Here is a 20,967-nt window from a genome sequence, read left to right as displayed (position 1 = left end):
AGTCTCCACATCTTTTTTACATCATGGCAACCAAAACTGAATGCATTATTCCAAATGTGCCCTTACCAAGACATTATAAAGCGGTATTAACACTTCACATGATCGTGAGTCTATCCCTCTGTTTATGCAGCCTAGAACTGTGTTGGCTTTTTTGGCAGCCGCTGCACACTGCTGGCTCATATTTAAATGGTTGTCTACTAGGACTCCAAGATCCCTTTCACAGTTACTACTATTGAGTGAGGTACCATCTATACTGTACTGTGCACTTTGTTTAGATATAGATTTGTCTCTGAGAACACCAATCAATCCACATAGTTTCCCTTTATACCTACCACTCTGCCCTATTCAATCATTTAAATGGGATTAAAATAGATAAAGCAATTTCAGTTTTAACCCTTTCAAGATATATTGGAATGAGATTAATTTCATATCTCAAAGAACTGCATGCATTAACTATGAGTATAGTATTACTTGGTTCTGTTTACAGATAGTCATGAGATTCTACACTATCTGTAACAGTACAACCCATTGTGTACTCAAAGTAGTTGAAGGGGACTCAAAGCGTTTACAATGTCTATGGCTAAGATCTGACAGGAAACGGGAGCTGTATGTCTCTTCATACTAATGACCCACTATAACATACCCCAAATCTTAATCCTGAATGAATTAATGCAAATATTGCATTGACTTGGAAGCTCATATAGTCATATGGTGTTTGATATGGTGTTTTGGTTTTTCATATATTATACAATGATGTGGAAAAGAGTCCTTTTGGAGTTCTATGGTTTTAAGCATCAGGATATAGGAAACATTATCTGGCCCTTAGCAGTTCTTAGAAGTAGATAAACACAACCTCAAATGAACAACAATATTACTTTATGCCATCAATTATTTTACAAAAGGAAAGCCATTGCGAAGAAGCCATTTTGAAGAGAGATTCCTTAGGTGACTTTGAATGACGTAATTGATGTTATATACCACTGTAGCTAGTGGAGCTACAGATAACCTGTATTAAAATTGGCTTCATTTTCATTTCATTCCATTTTCCTATTTAAAGAAAATTGGAGTTTTTGTATATGGAAATGATAGACAACCTATTCATTTCCTCTCAGACAGTTTTGTGATCCTTTTTAGCTTAATAAACTAAAAGATACAATAACCCCAATTAATTATTTAATTCTTTCTTAACTGATTGTATCCATCCCATTTAAACTCGGTATCCTTGAGGAAAAAAAATAACTTTTATGTGATATCATTAAAAGACCCTCGCTTTTTATGACCCTGTAAAAGCATAATTCAGTTTAGAGTTGGGGCAATAGGATGCAGCTGAGCATTTATTGGTGAGATGTCCTTCCTGACACCACACGGAGTTCACAGAAGATATATTTTTTTTGTTTGTGCCTTAGGCAAGAAATATCTGCCCCTAACTAAGATTGAACTTTCAACTTTCACCATCAATCTTCACCAAAAGGCCACCATGCTGCCCTTTCACATTATTCAATAACTTCATTTTATTTTATTATTTTATTAGTAGTTTCTTAGTGTTTAATTCTGGCCTAAGAACAATGATGAAGCATTTTGGGGAAAAGATACATCCCAATAATGCAGCGCTGGAGGCCAAGATGGAGAAGACCTCCACAGCCACCATGGCTTTTCCCTTTGTGCTCAGATAGGCTGGAAAGAAGGAGATCCACACACTGCAGAAGGCCAACATGCTGAAGGTGATGAACTTGGCTTCGTTAAAGCTGTCGGGTAAATTACGGGCAAGGAAAGCCACAATAAAGCTGGCAACGGCCAAGAAGCCCAGATAGCCTAGCACACAATAGAACATGAAGATGGAGCCTTCATTGCATTGCCAAATCATGGTTTCTGTAAGGGAATTCATGTCTAACTCAGGGAATGGAGGAGAGGTTGCCAGCCATATAATGCAAAGACCTGCTTGAAGAAGAGAACAAGAAAGGACAATAGAAAGAGCCAATCTTTTTCCCACCCATCTTCTCATTGAAGAACCTGGCTTAGTAGCCATGAAAGCTACAACCACAGTAATAGTTTTAGCTAACACACAAGAAACAGCAACTGAGAAGATGATGCTGAATGATGGTTGCCGGAGAAGGCAGGTTACTTCCCCTGGCTGACCCAGGAATAACAAGGAAGAGAGAAAGCAGAGCAGAAGGGCAATGAGTAGTGTGTAAGATAAGTCTCGGTTGTTGGCCTTGACAATGGGGGTTTCTCTACGCTTAAGGAAAACTCCAAGCACACTGATTGTCATGAGGGAGAAGCAAACAGCAGCTGAGGCCAGACTGATTCCTAAAGGTTCTTCAAAGGACAGGAAACTCATTGTTTTGTTAAGGCATCGATCTTGCTCCTTGCTTGCATACTGATCTTCAGGACATTTGAAACAATCTTCTGTATCTGGATAAAAAAGATAAAAAAGAAGCTCATTCACTTTCTATTTCCCATTTCTTTCTCAAATGTTCCATGCTATCGTTTGAAGACTGACATTCCTTCCAATCTGACTTGGCCCCGTGGCCCCGTGGCCTTGTGTTTCGAGCAGACTTTGCAAAATTAAGAGCGTTAAAGCAAAACTGACCTTCTTCATCAAATCTCTCTCAAGTCTTTGTTGGATTTACTGTTTACTGTTAAGCGACATGTAGAGCTGAGGACAGAAATAATTTTAGAAAATGACCCATCAATAATATCACTTGAAATATCCCAATTACTAAATCTGGGTTCAGAAGAGAAAACTGTATGTGTGTGTGGGAGGGGGGGAGTGTTACAGAATTATCCTTTTCAAAAACTGCTTTTCATACAACTGTTCATTTATCCACGGCAAATCACCATTCTAAATATTTTACTCAATTCAAAAGGGATTTTTTCTCCCATCGCTCTCTGTTCTGACCCCCCTTCTTCCCTCACCAACACAGAACACACTCCGGACCAAAACTACTTCAACAGGATTTATTGCACAGACAGACAGACAGATCCTTGGCAGCAATCCACCACGACAAGGCTCTCAGAACCCTCCAGCACTGAGACACGATAGCAGCTATCCAGCCTGCCACGCTCACAAGACGGAACTTTCCCAATAGTTCCTGTGTTGACTTCTGCAGAGGGCGTATGCACAATCAGTCCTTTTATAGACTGGAGAGGAGTCTACTTATCAGCAGCTGAGAGCAATTACTGCCGGTAACTGCGCCCTTGCTCCTGTGGGTGCAGCAGTAACGAGCATCTAAGAACTCCCTGCTGATGTCTGAGTCACTGTCCCGTGACTCCTCCCCACTGCTCCAAGGCATGGCATCAGGAGCTCCCCTCCTTCGGCTCTCACCGCTGCTCCATGCCTCAGGCGCCTCCTGGTGGCCGACCAAACTCTCCGATCCCTGCTCAGAGTCAGAACCCTGCCCAAGGTCCTCCTCATTCTCCAGAGCCGACTCATAGGGACCCTCACTCTCAGAGTCTGGTGGCAGCTCCAACGGCTCCTGCTGGGCCACAACACCTCTTGATTTAGAGAGACACAGAAAATATATCCCAGCAGCCAGTGGTGGGATGCTGTTAGTTTAACAACTGGTTTGGTAAGCACCTGCTTTGCACATGCATGTGTTTTAAGCGCTTGTCTGGAGTGCTGAAAATGGAGCATTTAGAAGCTCAGCAGCTTACCTTAAAAGTCATGAACAGCAAGCAGAACAGCAAGGGGGAGGGGAATCAGCTGTGCTGCACGATTGAGATGAGCTAGAAAGCAGGAAACAAAGGACAGGATAGGGCGGGTGCAGGTGGGCGGGGACAGCTCATCGTTGGAGCTACCGGTTCACTCGAACCGGTCCAAACCAGCTGAATACCACCTCTGCAGGAGCCTCATAATCTCTAATTATTTAGAAAGCTTCCAAAATTGTATTAGACTTGTGATAGTGAACCTATGTGCCTTAGATGCCATGTGGAGCCCTCATACAAACCATTGACCCAACTCAGCTCCAAAGCACATGCGTGCCTGCCTCCCACCAGCCAGCTGATTTTCAGGTCTCTGCTGTGCATGTGTGTGTGGGGGGGAACAGGGGGGTGCAGTGCAGCCCTTCCTGGGCCCTGTTTTTGGTCACAGAGAGGCCTGCTAGGCTTAAAACAGGCTGTGGCGTGTGCGGTGTCCCCCCCATGGTCTATTTTGGTCCCAGAAGTCTTCAGGGAGGCCTGCTAGGCTTAAAACGGGCTGCGGGGTGTGCGGTGTCCCCCCCATGGTCCATTTTGGTCCCAGAAGGCTTCAGGGAGGCCTGCTAGGCCCAAAATTGGCCATGGGGGGTACAGTGGACACCCCAGTGGTCATGGGGGATCATGTGTAGGTGCATGGGGGCAGGAGGCAGGGGGCGGGGGAGTCATACACACATGCACAGGGAGAAGGGGTGCATTGCATTATGTGTGTTCGATTATTTTCCTGGAAATTTATAGGAAGTAAAAAAAAATTTGTACATTTAAGCAAGCTGATAGAAATGTTCCTCAATATAACTCTGTGTGTATCCATACATATCTATGTTTTTTTCCTCTCTCTCATCAGTATTGATTACTGCATTTCTCCAGCCAATTTTACAACAATTAAACAGGCAACTTTCAATTTTCTCCCACATGCCATCTTTTATACAGTATTGTCACTAGCCGATAACCCAGCATTGCCTGGGTATTTATTTACAGGGGGGGAAATGTCCAGGCCAAACGTAATTTCTAATATTGGATTTCCTCCCCTTACCAGAGGGAGCCCACTTATGGAGTACTGTGAAGCCATTACATGGCAATTCCACTGTGCTGTACAGTAGAAGCCATTTTATGACAATACAGTAGAAGCCTTTTTAAGGCAAAACAGGCTGTATCTTAACAGAACCCACGACCCAAGGGTTTTTGTGGGTATCTTCCCCCCACAGTATTTGTTTCCAGAGAGTAAGTCATCTGTGTACCAAGTTTGGTTGAAATTGGAAAGAGGAAGCAGCAATCAAGAGGGTTATCATCCATTTTAAGACCTTTGTTTTTGAGTTGGCATTAATTGAGACGCCAAGCAGCTGCTTGATATGCAGAAGATGCCCTGATCAATATATTGGGGGTTGGACTAGAAGACCTCCAAGATCCCTTCCAACTCTGCTATTTTATTGTTCGAGGCATTCCAGAGTTATGCTGGAACATACACGCACACAGCTATTTTTATACATATATAAATGTCATGCTTTTGGATGTAAGATGTAATGCTTTTGGATGGCCACCATGTAAAATGCGGTTGGGCCACGATTTGACTGTAGTCACTATGTATACCTTGGTTTACAGATGACATTTGCAGGAAGCCACAAAACAATAACTTTTGCATTCTAGTTAGTATTTTGAAACCTGAGATTAAAAATGTCATAAGAGAAGGGATTGTATGTATAAATGCTAGGATTCTGCAAAGTCTCATAATGTTCTCAAATTGTCATTAATTGAGGTTTAATAGAAATTATACAATAATACAATAGCAGAATTGGAAGGGACCTTGGAGGTCTTCTAGTCCAACCCCCTGCCTAGGCAGGAAACCCTATACCATTTCAGGCAAATGGCTATCCAACATCTTCTTAAAGACTTCCAGTGTTGGAGCATTCACAACTTCTGGAGGCAAGATGTTCCACTAATTGATTGTTCTAACTGTCAGGAAATTTCTCCTTAGTTCTAAGTTGCTTCTCTCCTTGATTAGTTTCCACCTGTTGCTTCTTGTCCTGCCCTTCAGGTGCTTTGGAGAATAGTTTGACTCCCTCTTCTTTGTGGCAACCTCTGAGATATTGGAACACTGCTATCATGTCTCCCCTGGTCCTTCTTTCTATTAAACTAGACATAGCCAGTTCCTGCAACCGTTCTTCATATGTTTTAGCCTCCAGTCCCCTAATCATCTTTGTTGCTCTTCTCTGCACTCTTTCTAGAGTCTCCACATCTTTGCTACATTGTGGCGACCAAAACTGAATGCAGTATTCCAAGTGTGGCCTTACCAAGGCATTATAAAGTGGTATTGACACTTCATGTGATCTTGATTCTATCCCTCTGTTGATGCAGCCTAGAACTGTGTTGGCTTTTTTGGCAGCTGCTGCACACGGCTGGCTCCTATTTAAATGGTTGTCCACTAGGACTCCAAGAAGCCCTTTCACAGTTACTACTGTTGAGCAAGGTACCACCTACACTGTACCTGAGCATTATGCTTGTTCCTTGCTTTACAGGTTGGGAAACCCTCATCTTTCGAAAGAAAAAGATCAGTGGTGGTATTCAGACGGTTTAGACCGTTTTGGGCAAAGAGGAAGTGGGGAACTGCGGGTGGGCCCATCCACCTGCCTCGGTGCTATGTCATCCTTTTTAGTCACCTTTTCTAAGCCGTGCACATGCGTGCAAGCTGCGCGCACGAGCAAAGCGCATGCATGGAAGGCACATTTTTGTGTGTGTGGCGAACTGGCAGTAAGATGATGTGAAACCCATCTCTGACATAGATACATACATCTGAACAAACTGTAACTGTAATTTATTTGCAGCCAGGGTCTCCAAAAATGGAAGGACTTCATCACTGACCTGTCTTGCTTGAAATCTTCCCCCACGGACATGGGACACAGTCATAGCAGCAAAAAAGGTTCTCTTCAGATGTTCTCTTCCAATATCCAGAGTGACAGTGTTCATTGCACAGAGAAACTGGAAGAATCTGTTCATTGCATGAAAAAAACAAAAAGAAATGAAGAGGTAATTTGTAAATTGTTCAGCTTTTCCATCCGCTGACAGATACAGCAAATTAGTCATCCTGTAAAGAGAACTGTGGCCAGGAGAGATTGGTTGGAGATGTTTTAATTGAAGTCTTTTCCTTTCAAGAATACCTATACCTGGTTAAAACCATTCAATCGTTTTTTCAATAATAATCAATCCATTTAAAAAAAAGTTGCAAAGGAATTCACCCGTTTTTTTCCCAATGAGTACAATGGAGGAACATGATCCATGTTGTAGGAAAATGTGTGCAGCAATCTGACCCATTCAAGAATATCCATACCTGGTTAAAATCTTTGTGCCATGCGATCAAATTTTCATTAATAACCAATTCATTTCCTTCTGGAGCATTGGGGTCTAATCTTCCGACTTTCACTCTCTGGATGGAATTGTTTGAAAAAGTGATCACGTTGATAATGTCAAATCCTCCTGCAATTTCCATCTTTTCATTAAAGGACACTGTTTCTCCTGCTGAGTTGTTGAAAGAAATTCCTTGAAGAAATGGGTGCAGCTACTTGAAAAAAAAGAAGAAGAAAAAGCAGAAGTTTTAAAAATAGAAAGATAAAGCATTCCATGAGACATTTCCACCTTCTTTCCAAATGTCTTTTTACAGCTTAACGTTAACCAGGAGTACATCACTATATACAGTAATGAGCACCATGCTTTCCATTTTCATGGATGTAAAAAATCAATGTATTACAGGCAGGCCTCAACTTACAACCCCAAAAATTATGCCGTTCAATTAAAAAAAAATGTTAAGTGAATTTGTCCCGTTTGATTATCTTTTTTTTTGTCACATTTGTTAAATGAATCACTGCAGTTGTTAAATGAATAACATGGTTGTAAAGTAAACCTGGGTTCTCCTTTGACTCCCTCTTCTTTGTGGCAACCCCTGAGATATTGGAGCACTGCTATCATGTCTCCCCCAGTCCTTCTTTTCATTAAACTAGACATACCCAGTTCCTGCAACCGTTCTTCATATGTTTTTGGCCTCCAGTCCCCTAATCCTCTTTGTTGCTCTTCTCTGCACTCTTTCCAGAGTCTCCACATCTTTTCTACATCGTGGTGACCAAAACTGAATGTAGTATTCCAAGTGTGGCCTTACCACTGGGGAATACTGCATTCAGTTTTGGTTACCACGATGTAGAAAAGATGTGGAGACTCTAGAAAGAGTGCAGAGAGGTTAAAAAGAGATTGAAGACTATTGGGCCAAAAAACAGAACTTTGGGGTACTCTCTACGTCTTTCCTTCCATCTAGATGAAGTTCAGTTAAGGACTACACCTCATGGATGACCCTTACTCTGTCAAGGACCTTGGAGTACTCATTTCGAATGATCTAAGTGCCAGAGCTCACTGTAATAGCATTGCCAAAAAGGCATTAAGAGTTGTTAACTTAATCTTGTGAAGCTTTTTCTCCAGTAATATTGTACTGCTAACTAGGGCATATAAAACTTTTGCTAGACCTATTCTCGAATACACCTCATCTGTCTGCAAATCTGACATTAATACAATTGAGCGAGTCCAGAGATATTTCACGAGAAGAGTCCTCCATTCCTCTGCTCACAACAGAATGCCTTATACCCCCTGCTTGAAATTTTGCGCTTAGACAACTTAGAATTAATCCACCTTCAGTCTGACCTGAGCATTGAACACAAAATTATCTGCTACAATATCCTATCTGTCAATGACTACTTCAGTTTCAACCACAACAATACAGGAGCTCACAATAGATTCAAACTTAACGTAAAGCATTCCAAACTCGATTGCAGAAAATATGACTTTAACAAAAGAGTTGTCAATGCCAGGAATGCACTGCCTGACTCTGTGGTTTCATCTCTAAACACCAATATCTTTAACCTTAGAGTGTGTACTGTTGACCTCACCCCATTCCTAAGAGGTCTGTAATGGGCATGCATAAGCATGCCAACATGCTTACTGTCCCTGTCCTACTGTCCCCACTTATTTGTATCCATTTCCTGCATTCATAATCATGTTTATACTTATATCTGTCATCTTATACATGCTTGACAAAATAAATAAAATAAATAAATAAAAATAAAGTGTATTTTGCCAGCCAGTTACAAACCCATCTGGTATGGCTAGCTGATGAGAGCTAAATAGCTTGAAATAGATCTATATTAGTCTCCCTTTATTTATTTATCAGCACAAATACAACACACACACACACACACACACACATCTTACCAAGAAATTAGTTGTGGTCATTTTGTGATCCAAATGATTTTCTAATATGTTTTTGGACAACTTTACCTTAAAAGGTGGTAGATTTGTAAGTTCTGGGATTTTATCCACCAATATTTTACTCTGACTGGATTCTTTTGATAGTAAGGCTTGCAAAGAAAGAGCCACAACATAGATACCGTTATAGATGCTATAACTATGACCTGTCATTTGCATTTCAAAGAGAGATCCAGGAAGACTGTGGAGATTCTCCTTCCCAGTACATTTTCCCATGTCCATTGCTGGTATTTCTGAATTAGATAAGAAACAGTCAAATGCTTGTTCCCAAAAATCCTTTAGAAATCCATCTTCTTGTCTCCAAAAAGGTTTTATGGACTTCAGAAATTCTCTGAATGCCGGAACTTCCCCTGAATGTATCTGAAAAGAAATGGCTCCATCAAAGAATTGGAGATCCCACATCTTTAGACTTCCTGTGAGTATGAAGTCAACTTGACTTGTTGTGACCCATACTTTTCTAAGGGATACGTTTAATTGATCTTCAGGGTTGCTTAGGAATATGGGTGATAGGAGCCATAGAATTGTATAAGCCTCTCCATAGAGAATAAATACATTGGCTTTAACGTCTGTGAGATGTACATACAAACTTTTCATCTTACTGCTAAATGTATGGAGGTCATCCAATGGAAGCAGAAGGGGGATTCTTTCTATGAAGGCTGGACAGATTCCATGCTGGGAAAGCATTCCCTGTAGCTTCTTCAAAAAGTGTTCTCCACTCTCATTTTCGACACCAAAGAGCCCAACCCATTCCCATCCAAAATGTTGAAGCAGTCGGATAATCCCAATGTACACAGGGCCTTCATTTGGTGCCATACAATAAAAAGGAGATAACCTACTGATATGAAATTCTATCGGGGGGAAGGATCCATATGGCAGCTAAAAGAAAACAAAAGAATATTCATCAGAGGATTTAAATAATGTGTTTTTGTTTGTTTGTTTGTTTGTTTTGTCTCTTCATCTTCATGAATTCATCTAAAACCTAGATTTATTTATTTATTTGTTCGTTCGTTCGTTCGTTCGTTCGTTCGTTCATTCATTCATTCATTCATTTCATATCTCATGTTTCTATTTAGTTTCAGATTTTATTCTTCTCATGCACACTGAGAGCATATGCACCAAAGACAAATTCCTTGTGTGTCCAATCACACTTGGCCAATAAAGAATTCTATTCTATTCTATATGTCATGTTTCTAGATGATTTCTAGATCTTACCATTTATAAAAGAATGCAGTTCCATTTTAGGGGCTGTCATTATTTTTCTAGTTGGAACATGATCAAATACCATAAGGTATAAGTCCATCTTCACCAGTGCAGGCTAATCTTTTATTTTTAATCTCTTGTTAAGGATGCAATCAGATTTCCTTCCAATCATGTTGTTGTGGGGATAAACACACAGTAATGTATACTTAAGAAGGCTCTTCTTTTTTTTTAACTAATTCAGAAGAATAAAAATTCCCTCATCCCTTTGATCCACCTGTGGAATTTTGTAGAACTCTACAATCATGTTTTGGTGGGGACAAACACATGAAAATAAATACTGAAGAAGGCTCTTAACTAATTAAGAATAAGAGAAATTTCCTCATCCCTGGACCTACCTGAGGAATTTTGTAGAACTGTACAATTTCTGCCACATGGGATGAAGTATCTGATCCAAGTCCTCCAATGATGGCCATGAGATTTTTCTGAAGGTTGCATCTGTAGTTGGGCAGAAATCTATCTGATTTGAAAAGTAAATCCAGGGTGGTCCGATAGGTCAGCCTTGCATCAAAGTAGCTGTCATAGATATGGAACCCAAGACTAACGTTGGGTAAGATTTCTGGATTCTCATTGATTTCCTTGACAGCAAAGACCAAGGAGAGGACATGTTGATAGAATTTTGTGATCAGGCTGCAAATAAAAAAAGTCTTTTAGAAAATAATTTTGCAGTGAACAAATTAGAGGATTATCAAGAATGGCCATTTCTGTGGTCAAAATTTTAAAAAGATTAAATTCCTTTTCTATTGCTTCAAAGTATCATGGTGTGGATTTTGTTGTGCATTACACTGTATCATGGAAATCATTCATTTATTAAATGAAATCAAATTAAGTTAAATCCCTTTCACACTGCTTCAAAATATCATGGTTCAAATTTTCTTGTGCATTATGGACTGTATCATGGAAGGCATTCATTACAAAGTACACTACTTAATGTTTTGGGGATTTCTATTAATGAACAATGGGAAATATTTTGTGCCCTGTTTCATGTAGAGGAAACTAAACTAATTCCACTTCTTTCTTTTTTAACCTTCCTTTTAACCATTCCCCCCCCCCTCCATTTCCTCTTCCTTATTTGGAAATCTGGTAATTGGGAAGAATGCTTTCCCCATTTTATACTTATTTTATGTACTAGGTAAAGTTAAAGGTTCCCACGAACATATGTACTAGTTGTTCCTGACTCTAGGGGGAAGTGCTCATCTCTGCCTCTAAGCCGAAGAGCTAGTGCTGTCCAAAGATGTCTCCATGGTAATGTGGCCAGCATGACTCAATGCCAAAGGTGCATGGAGCGCTGTTACCTTCCCACCAAAGTGGTCCCTATTTTTCTACTTGCATTTTTTATGTGCTTTTGAACAGCTAGGTTGGCAGAAGCTGGGACAAGTAATGGGAACTCACTCCATTACGTGGCGCTAGGGATTCAAACTGCTGAACTGTCGACCTTCTGATTCACAAGCTCAGCATCTTAGCCACTGAGCCACCCATTCCCCATGTAATAAGAAACCCATATTTTTGAACATTTTCTTCTACTATGAATTCCCACTTTCAGTATTTATACTCTGGGTATTGTGATATCTGTGGTGCTCCCTGAGTTTCATTGTTTTCTTTCAGATATTTTGCTACCCAACAAGATAAGATATTCAGTGCTTTCAAATGCTCTTTAGGACACTAAATATATTACCTAACCAAGTAACAAAATATTTGCAAAAAAACAACAACAACCAAGGTCACAGAGCACCAAGGAATGCATAGTTGAATCTGAGCTAAAAATATTCTCTTTTATTAGTAATTTAGGTATTCCTTGGGCATTCAAATTCATACTTGAATTTTGTTTTATTATCATTAAGTGTTGTACCTTATGATTCTTGATGAATGTATCTTGTCTTTTTATCTACACTGAGAGCATATGCACCAGACAAATTCCTTTTGTGTCCAATCACACATGGCCAATAAAGAATTCTATTCTATTCTATTCTATTCTATTCTATTCTATTCTATTCTATTCTATTCTATTCTATTCTACTCTACTCTACTCTATTTTACTCTACTCTACTCTATTCTACTCTACTCTACTCTACTCTACTCTACTCTATGTTTGCATCACTTTTTTTCAAAATAGAATAAATATTTCAAAATAGAATAAATATTTCAAAATAAATGAATATTATCTCATTAGTACCGAGAGGTGGGATTTGGAATCTCAAAATATTCAGTAAATGCTTGGCCTATATTATAACTTCAGCTACTTTCTTTAAGACCATTGTAAGTCAAAGAAACTGATGTGGACATTGAATAAAGCTTAGAATAAACAAGTCATCCTTTCAGGGAACAATGTGTAGGACCTGCTTACTTTGAAATTCCATGTAGCTCCTGAAATGGATGCTGTTGGAATAAATGTTCATTGAAGGGATAGAGGTTCTGTGAAAACACCCCTCCAATAAGGAGGTCACCTGGTTGGTACCATTCATGTAGAATAGGAAAAGGATTGACCTCTGCACAGTTGAGTGTATTCACCTTGATCCCTGGGAACGCCAGGAAGAATAATACACCAACAGCCCAAATATCTTCTAAAAGAGCTCTCCAACATATCAACACACACGAATGGATCTGACTTAACATACTAGGTTTTCCCAACACACTTCCTAGGAGAAAAGCATCCATCTAACCTTAAACTTCCATGGAGATACAGACATCTGTTTGGATAATGACTGAGATTTCTACAACTCAAATCTGAAATTGGCCTGATCGAAGGAAGAAGAGATGTTGGAGTAAATGAACCCAACAGCCTCTTTAATTCTTCACCCCTTCCAACCACCCCAAGTTCTTCATGGGACCAGGATTGGTTTATAACCTCTTTCATTCATGCTTTCTAGTTTTCAGTGCTTTCTGGAAAATCTCTGGAGCTTTGAGGAGTTAAACACAGTAAGCACTAATTTGGAGTCTTCAAGGAAAAGTTAATTATCTACTAAACATTTTCCCTATAACTGGCTTTAAAAAAAAACCCTGAAAATTGTTAATTGTCCATCCAAGAAACTGCTTCTTCCTCTTTTGGAAATAGAAGTAATTTTAAAAATCAGATTTTACACACACACACACACACACACACACACCCTTGCTCTTGTGATGTTGGATAATGCTCCATTAATGTGAGTCATACACACAAACACACAGACCTATAGATATAGATGATATAGATATATAGACGATAGATAGATAGGTAGGTAGGTAGATAGGTAGGTAGGTAGGTAGGTAGGTAGATGATAGATAGATAGATGATAGATAGATGATTGATAGATAGATAGATAGATAGATAGATAGATAGATAGATAGATAGATAGATAGATAGATAGATAGATATCATAAAGAGCCATAGAGTGCAGTACTGCAAGCTACTTCTGCTGACTGCTAGCTGCAGTTCAGCAGTTCAAATCTCACTCTCTCTTCCATCCTTCTAAGGTTGGTAAAATAAGGACCCAGATTGTTGGGGGTAAAGGTAAAGTTTCCCCTCACACCAGTGACGTGCGGTGAGGTTTATGGCTGGTGAGGCACTGACGTCATCAAATAATCATCATGAAGGGAGGACTGTGACAACTTTGATCTTTGCAAGCGTGCAAGCAAAATACCCCAGGATCACAGTGGCAGGGACAGCAACTCCTTCTGCTGCGCTGCAGAGAAGAACCACACTGTGCAGGAGGCTCCTCAACGCTAGCCTCAGATCAGTGCGAGCCACAGTCCCCTTCATGTTGGCTCAGGAAGGAGGGGAATGGGACCTCGTATGCAGGAGGCTCCTCAGCGCTAGCCTCAAATTAGTGCGAGCCGCGTTCCACTTCATGTTGGCTCAGGAAGGAGGGGAATAGGACCACGGCACACTAGCATACTAGCACAGTATGTGCTAGTCATTCCTGACTCTAGGGGGCAGTGCTCATCTCCATTTCAAAGCCGAAGAGCCAGAGCTATCTGAAGATGTCTCTGGGGTCAGGTGGCCGGCATGACTAAACACCAAAGGAGCACAGAACGTTGTCACCTTCCCAACAAAGGTGGTACCTATTTTTCTACTTGCATTTTTACATGCTTTCGAACTGCTAGGTTGCCACAAGCTGGGACAAGTCTTGGGAGCTCACTCCGTTATGCTGTTACCTTCCCACCAAAAGTGGTCCCTATTTTTCTACTTGCATTTTTTATGTGCTTTCGAACTGCTAGGTTGACAGAAGCTGGAACAAGTAACGGGAGCTCATTCCTTTATGCGGCGCTAGGGATTTGAACTGCCGAACTGCCAACCTTTCTGATTGACAAGCTCCGCGTTTTAGCCACTGAGCCACCGCATCCCTCACCTGTTTCATGTAGAGGAAATTAAACTTATTCCAGTTCTTTATTTTACTCATCTTTTAAACATTTTTGTTCTTCCATTTCCTCCTTTTTCTGAGAAAATGTGTTAATTGTGAAGAACATTTCCCCATTGCTTTTATGGGGATGAGTGATCATTTCTACATGTTTACTTCTTACATTATGAATTCCTACCGATATGCATTTATATTTCAGGTATTATGAAGTATGTGTTGCTTTCTGAGATTGGATGTTCTCTTTCAAAAAAAAATTTCCTCCCAAGTCGGTAACATTTACAATGCTCTTCAGAACCCTAAAGATATTACCTAATTTTATAAGAAAATATCTGCAAAAAATAACCAAGCTTAGACAGCACCAAAGATTGTAGAGTTTATACATGTTCTCTCTCGTTAGTAATGTAGGTATTTGTTAGACATTCAAATTCTAGAATAGAATAGAATAGAATAGAATAGAATAGAATAGAATAACAGAGTTGGAAGGTACCTTGAAGGTCTTTTAGTCTAACCTCAGGGAGGAAACCCTAGACAAATGGTTACCCAACCGCTTCTTAAAAACTTCCAGTGTTGGAGCATTCACAACTTCTGGAGACAAGTTGTTCCATTGATTAATTGTTGTAACTGTCAGGAAATTTCTCCTTAGTTCTAAGTTGATTATCTCCTTGATTACTTTCTCTACATTGCATCTTGTCCTTCCCTCAGGTGCTTTGAAGAATAGTTTGACTCCCTCTTCTTAGTGGCAACTCCTGAGATACTGGGACGCTGTCACCCCCTAGTCTTTCTTTTCATTAAACTAGACATACCCAGTTCCTGCAACCGTTCTTCATATGTTTTAGCCTCCAGTCCCCTAATCCTCTTTGTTGCTCTTCTCTGCACTCTTTCTAGAGTCTCAACATCTTTTCTACATAGTGGCGACCAAAACTGAATGCAGCATTCCAAGTGTGGCCTTACCAAGGCATTATAAAATGATATTAACACGTCATACGATCTTGATTCTATCCCTCTGTTTATGCAGCCTAGAACTGTGTTGGCTTTTTTGGCAGCTGCTGCACATGGCTGGCTCATATTTAAATGGTTGCTCACTAGGACTCCAAGATCCCTCTCACAGTTACTACTATTGAGCAAGGTACCACCTATACTGTACCTGTGCATTTGGGTTTTTTGCCTAAATGGAGAACCTTACATTTTTCACCATTGAATTTCATTTTGTTGAGATTGGTGAAGATCCTTCTGTATCTTAAGCCTATCTTCTGGAATGCTGGCTATTCCTGGTAGCTTGGTGTCAATTTGTATCACTTTTTTTTTTCAAAATAGTATAAATATTCTCTCATTTCAATAGAGAGATAAGTTCTGAAATCTCAGGGGAAAAAATCAAGAAATGCTTTGACTGACTTATGACTTCATCTGCCATCTTTGAGACCATTGTGAATCAAAGGAACTGAGGTGGAGATCTAAAAAAAGTTTTTAACAAAGCAAGTGATCAGTAGATAAAGAAAGGTATGGGATCTGCTTACTCTGAAAGTCCATATAGCTCCTGAAATGGGTGTTCATAAAATGAAAGCTCCCTGAAGGCATAGAGATGCTGTGAAGCCATCCCTCCAATGAGGAGATCTCCTGGTTGGTACCATTCATGTGGAACTGGGAAAGGTTCAACCTCTGGACGCTTGAGTGCATTCACTTTGATCACGGGCAACATCAGAAAGAATAATACATCAACAGCCAAGGTTTTTTTCTAAAAGAGGTCTCAAACTTATCAACCCACACCAATGGATTTGACTTAGCATCCTGGATCTTCCCAGCATGCCTCCTAAGAGAAAAATATCAATCTAAGTCTTTAACTTCAATGGAAATAAATAATGACTGAGATTCCTACAACCCAAATTTAAAATTGGTCTGGTCAAAGAAAGAACAGATGTTGGAGGAAATGAAACTAATAGGACTGTTTGACTCTTCCCACCACCTCAAGCTCTTCATGGAACCAGAGTTCATTTACAATCTCTTTCAGTCATGCTTTCTAGCTCTCACTGCTTTCCTGAAAATCTCTAGAGTTTTAAACTCATTATAATGATTACAGCAGTATGGTACTATAACAATACAGTAATTTTGAAAATACGGGGTATGTGAGCTTCCAAGAAAATATGTAGAATTGTTTGCCTGAATCTATTACTAAGATAGTAGAACATGATGTTCATCAAAGCTTCAAAACTATACTACCATTGCTTTGGAAAATCCCATGAACTTTAGATTGCATTCGAATATGCTATATTTTAACATTTATTGTTACCCTATCAAGTGATAGTCTACAGAATATTTCATGAGTGCTGATTCCTTTATTGGTCACAGTTGATGTTAAGAGAAAAAAAAAATCTATCCACCACTTCATTATTTTGTTCATCTTATTAAAGCTGCCACAAAGAAGAGGAGAGTCAAGTTATTTTCCAAAGCATGAGAAAGTATGGCAAGAAATGTTAATTGACTGGAATTGGGGGATCACTTACTTATTCAATCTTTCATCACTTCCCCATCACAGCAAGTTCATTCAGTCCTCAGAAACTTTCGTGATTCTTCTTCTGAAGAGCAATAAACAGAACACTATATCTTGATATATCCACAATTTATTTTTCTGCAATTCCATGGAAAGGTTACAGAGGAACAATGTATGCCAAAGCAAATTAAATTTTATAATACATATACATATGGAAAGTATATGTGTCAAATAAAGGACGAGACAGAAAAAATACATTTCACATCACTTCATTCCACTACATTTCCAATATTTTTAAAATTAAGTAATAGGTCACAATGGAAATAGAATAGTAACTGCTTATGATCTCCAATTCAATTAAATGTACAGGACACAGAAATTTTTGAAATTTAACATTTCAAAGAACCCTAAGCAATCGAAAAATGATATTCCGTGATACTGTCTTAATACATGTTCATAAAATATTAATCAGCTTTTTGCTATATTTATACAGTGGTTTATGAGTAGAAAGTATAAAAACCACAAACAGTTTGCAAACCTTGGATATCCTTTGAGTCAATATCTGATATTTCCTAACAGTATTCAAGAAATTTAGATGTGCAAAATCTACTTCAGGTGAGGTGTTCAATGGGTGAGAGGTTTTAGGTTAAACAATCTTCAAAAATGTTTGAAAATGCAGCAGCATGAACACTTCTTTTTGAATGGGTGGCCTTAATAAATCACAATTATCACAATAATCCCTCTGCCCTACGTATTTACAAAGCCAAAACGCTGGCCCAAACTCTTTATGGCATTCCCATATGGATACGGGGCTTCAAGGACTGCATTGAAAGAACCCAGGCTGCTTTCCTTAGAAAACTTCTGGGTCTTCCCCCTTGTGTTGGTTTTGCCTCGATATACCTGGAACTAGGCATTCGATCGGTGGAATGTATGGCCTGGATAAACACCTTTAAATGGTGGTTTCGGGTGCTCTTTCTGGCAGTTCCTGGCAGCTACCTCTCCCTGGTGTTCACGGACTCCCATATTTCTCGCTGGGAGAAAGAGCTGCTGAAGAAACTTCATCTGCTAGGTTTCACGGAGGATGCCTTGGGAAACTACGACCTCAAGGATGCCCAATTTAGGATAGTCCAACGGCTCGTGGACATTGATTTACAATATCTACGAGCCAGAGCCAATAAAACTTGCTCCCCGCTGACTCTCAACCAAGTTAATAACTATGGATTGAGGATGGCTTCCTATTTTTATACCCTAACCATTCCCAAGTATAGAAGAGCTTTTTCCCTAGCTCGCTTCAATGTCTTGCCCTCAGCACTTCTGGATGGTCGTTACAAGAGGCTCCCGATTAATAAGCTGCTGTGCCCTTGTGACAGATCCGAGGTCGAGACAGCGGAGCATGTCCTTCTATTTTGCCCTATATATAGCGTGGACAGATCTAGGTTACTGTCTCTTCCTGAAATCGTCCCTCCTGGTCCTGATGGCTGTGATTTGTTTGTGCATTGCCTTGGGGATGTCTCCTCGTACATCACCTCTCAGGTTTCCAGGTTTTTCTTGAGAGCTGTGACCATTAGAGGAGAGAGCTGTAACCTCCCTTAGTTGGGCTTTTGGCGACTGGCTGCTGTGTCTCTTTTGTAGTGGTCGTGTTTTGGTCTGTGACTGTAAATAAAGTATTATTATTAATTATCACAATAAACTTCCAAAAATCCTCCTTTCACAGAAATAACTTCTATATGTTTCATATACAAAGCAAATAGGCTTTTTTTATTCTTCTTTGTCAATACAGCAAGAAAAATTAACTGATGTGTACTAAGTCCTCTTTATTAGTTGCTCCCTGTGGTTTAGCTGAGGCTTGAAAACAATGATGTAGCATTTTGGGAGGAATATGCATCCCAGTAAAGCAGCACTGGAGGCCAAGATGGAGAAGTCCTCCACAGCTACCATGGCTTTTCCTTTTGTGCTCAGATAGGCTGGAAAGAAGGAGATCCACACACTGCAAAAGGCCAACATGCTGAAGGTGATGAACTTGGCTTCGTTAAAGCTGTCGGGTAATTTACCGGCAGGGAAAGCCACAATAAAGCTTATTTTACAAATTTATTTCTCTAGTAACGCTACACTGCTAACTAGGGCACACAAAACCTTTGCTAGACCAATCCTTGAATACTACTCTCCTGCACACTGTATAGTGGACATTAATACCGTAAATAGGGTCCAGAGGTATTTCACAAGAACAGTACTTAACTCATCTGCTCGCAAGAACATACCTTATGCCACCATGCTTGAAATTTTAGGCATGGACAACCTCAAACTATGCTGCCTAGATTGTGACCTAAGCGTAGTACACAAAATTATATAATATAATGTCCTAACTGTAAACGACTACTTCAATTTCAACTGCAATAATACACGGGCAAACAATAGATACAAACTCAAAGTAAACCGCTCCAAACTCGATTGCAGAAAATACGACGTCAGCAATAGAGTGGTCAATGCCTGGAACGCTCTACCTGACTCCGTTGTTAGTTCCTCAAACTCCCATATCTTCAACCTTAATCTGTCCACCGTGGCTGTCACATGTTTCCTAACAGGTCCCTAAGTGGGCATGCATAAGCGCACCAGTGTGCCTACATTCCCTGTCTTACTGTCCCCATTGATATCTACTCATTTTATGTGTTCATGGCCTTGTTACACTTATTTATACCCATCTATTTGTACTAATCTGATGCAAAAATGTCCATGTCTATACTAATGCCTGTTGCCTTGTACATGTTGACAAATGAATAAAATAAATAAATAAAAATAAATAAATAAAAATAAATAAATAAATAAAAATAAATAAAATAAATAAAATAAATAAAATAAATAAAATAAATAAAATAAATAAAATAAATAAAATAAATAAAATAAATAAAATAAATAAAATAAATAAAATAAATAAAATAAAATAAATGAAATGAAATAAAATAAAATAAATAAACAAATAATAAATAAATAAATAAATAAATAAATAAATAAATAAATAAATAAATAAATAAATGGAGAACCCCATATAAAGCTGCTGATCTCATAATTGGTGGTATAGTCTATCCCTTTTATGAATTGAACTTAAAGCATTATGACGTAGAGTTTTATTTACAATGGAAGGGTTTTTCTTTCTTTTTATATTCTTAGCCAGTTCCCCAATAATTGTTTAGGTGAATAAAAGATGTTACAGTATAAATGTAGGTTTTTATCTAACATAAGCCATTCTGTCCTTCTAATGTTTCTAGTTCTGGGAGAAGAAATCATATGTTAAAATGTTAGCAGTAGAATAGTAGAAACTTTGGTGCAAAAAAAGTTTTCAGTGAGTTCACGGTAATTTTTTTAAAAAAACTTTCTTCATTGTTACTCCTCATGACTGATACCTGCTAGATATGTTCCTATTCTACTTTGTGAAAAATTGATAGAAAAGAAATGTTTGTAGATTCAAAAAATACTTTCAACAATTTCAACAACTAGGCATATATTTTATTGCAAATCTCCCTTATACGATTTTCTTTGGCATTTGCTCATGTAAAAAAATAGTTCAACGAGTGGCCAATTATTATCTCATTAAAACAAAATAATTAACTCCTCCAGGAATCACCATGTTTTCTCAGCTAGGCCAAAACACCAGAGGCTGCACAGAAGAAAATGATATTCAATAACAGTCAAGTATCAGCTTGGATAAATGAAACCTTTGAAGTACAGGAAGTTTGGCACAAGGGTAACAACAGCTCTTTTGGGGTCATTGTTTCAGATTTCTACCCTCTGTTCTCTTCTGCCGGAGTATCTATTCAAATACTGTACAGGATACAAATTTGCACTCACAGGGATATTCAAGTAGAAAAGAAAAGATTTTCTCATTAGTTGCATTCTCACGTACAA

The sequence above is a fragment of the Natrix helvetica genome (assembly GCF_964273705.1).
Source record: "Natrix helvetica genome assembly, chromosome: Z".
NCBI lineage: Eukaryota > Metazoa > Chordata > Lepidosauria > Squamata > Natricidae > Natrix > Natrix helvetica.
This window is presented reverse-complemented; position numbering follows the sequence as displayed.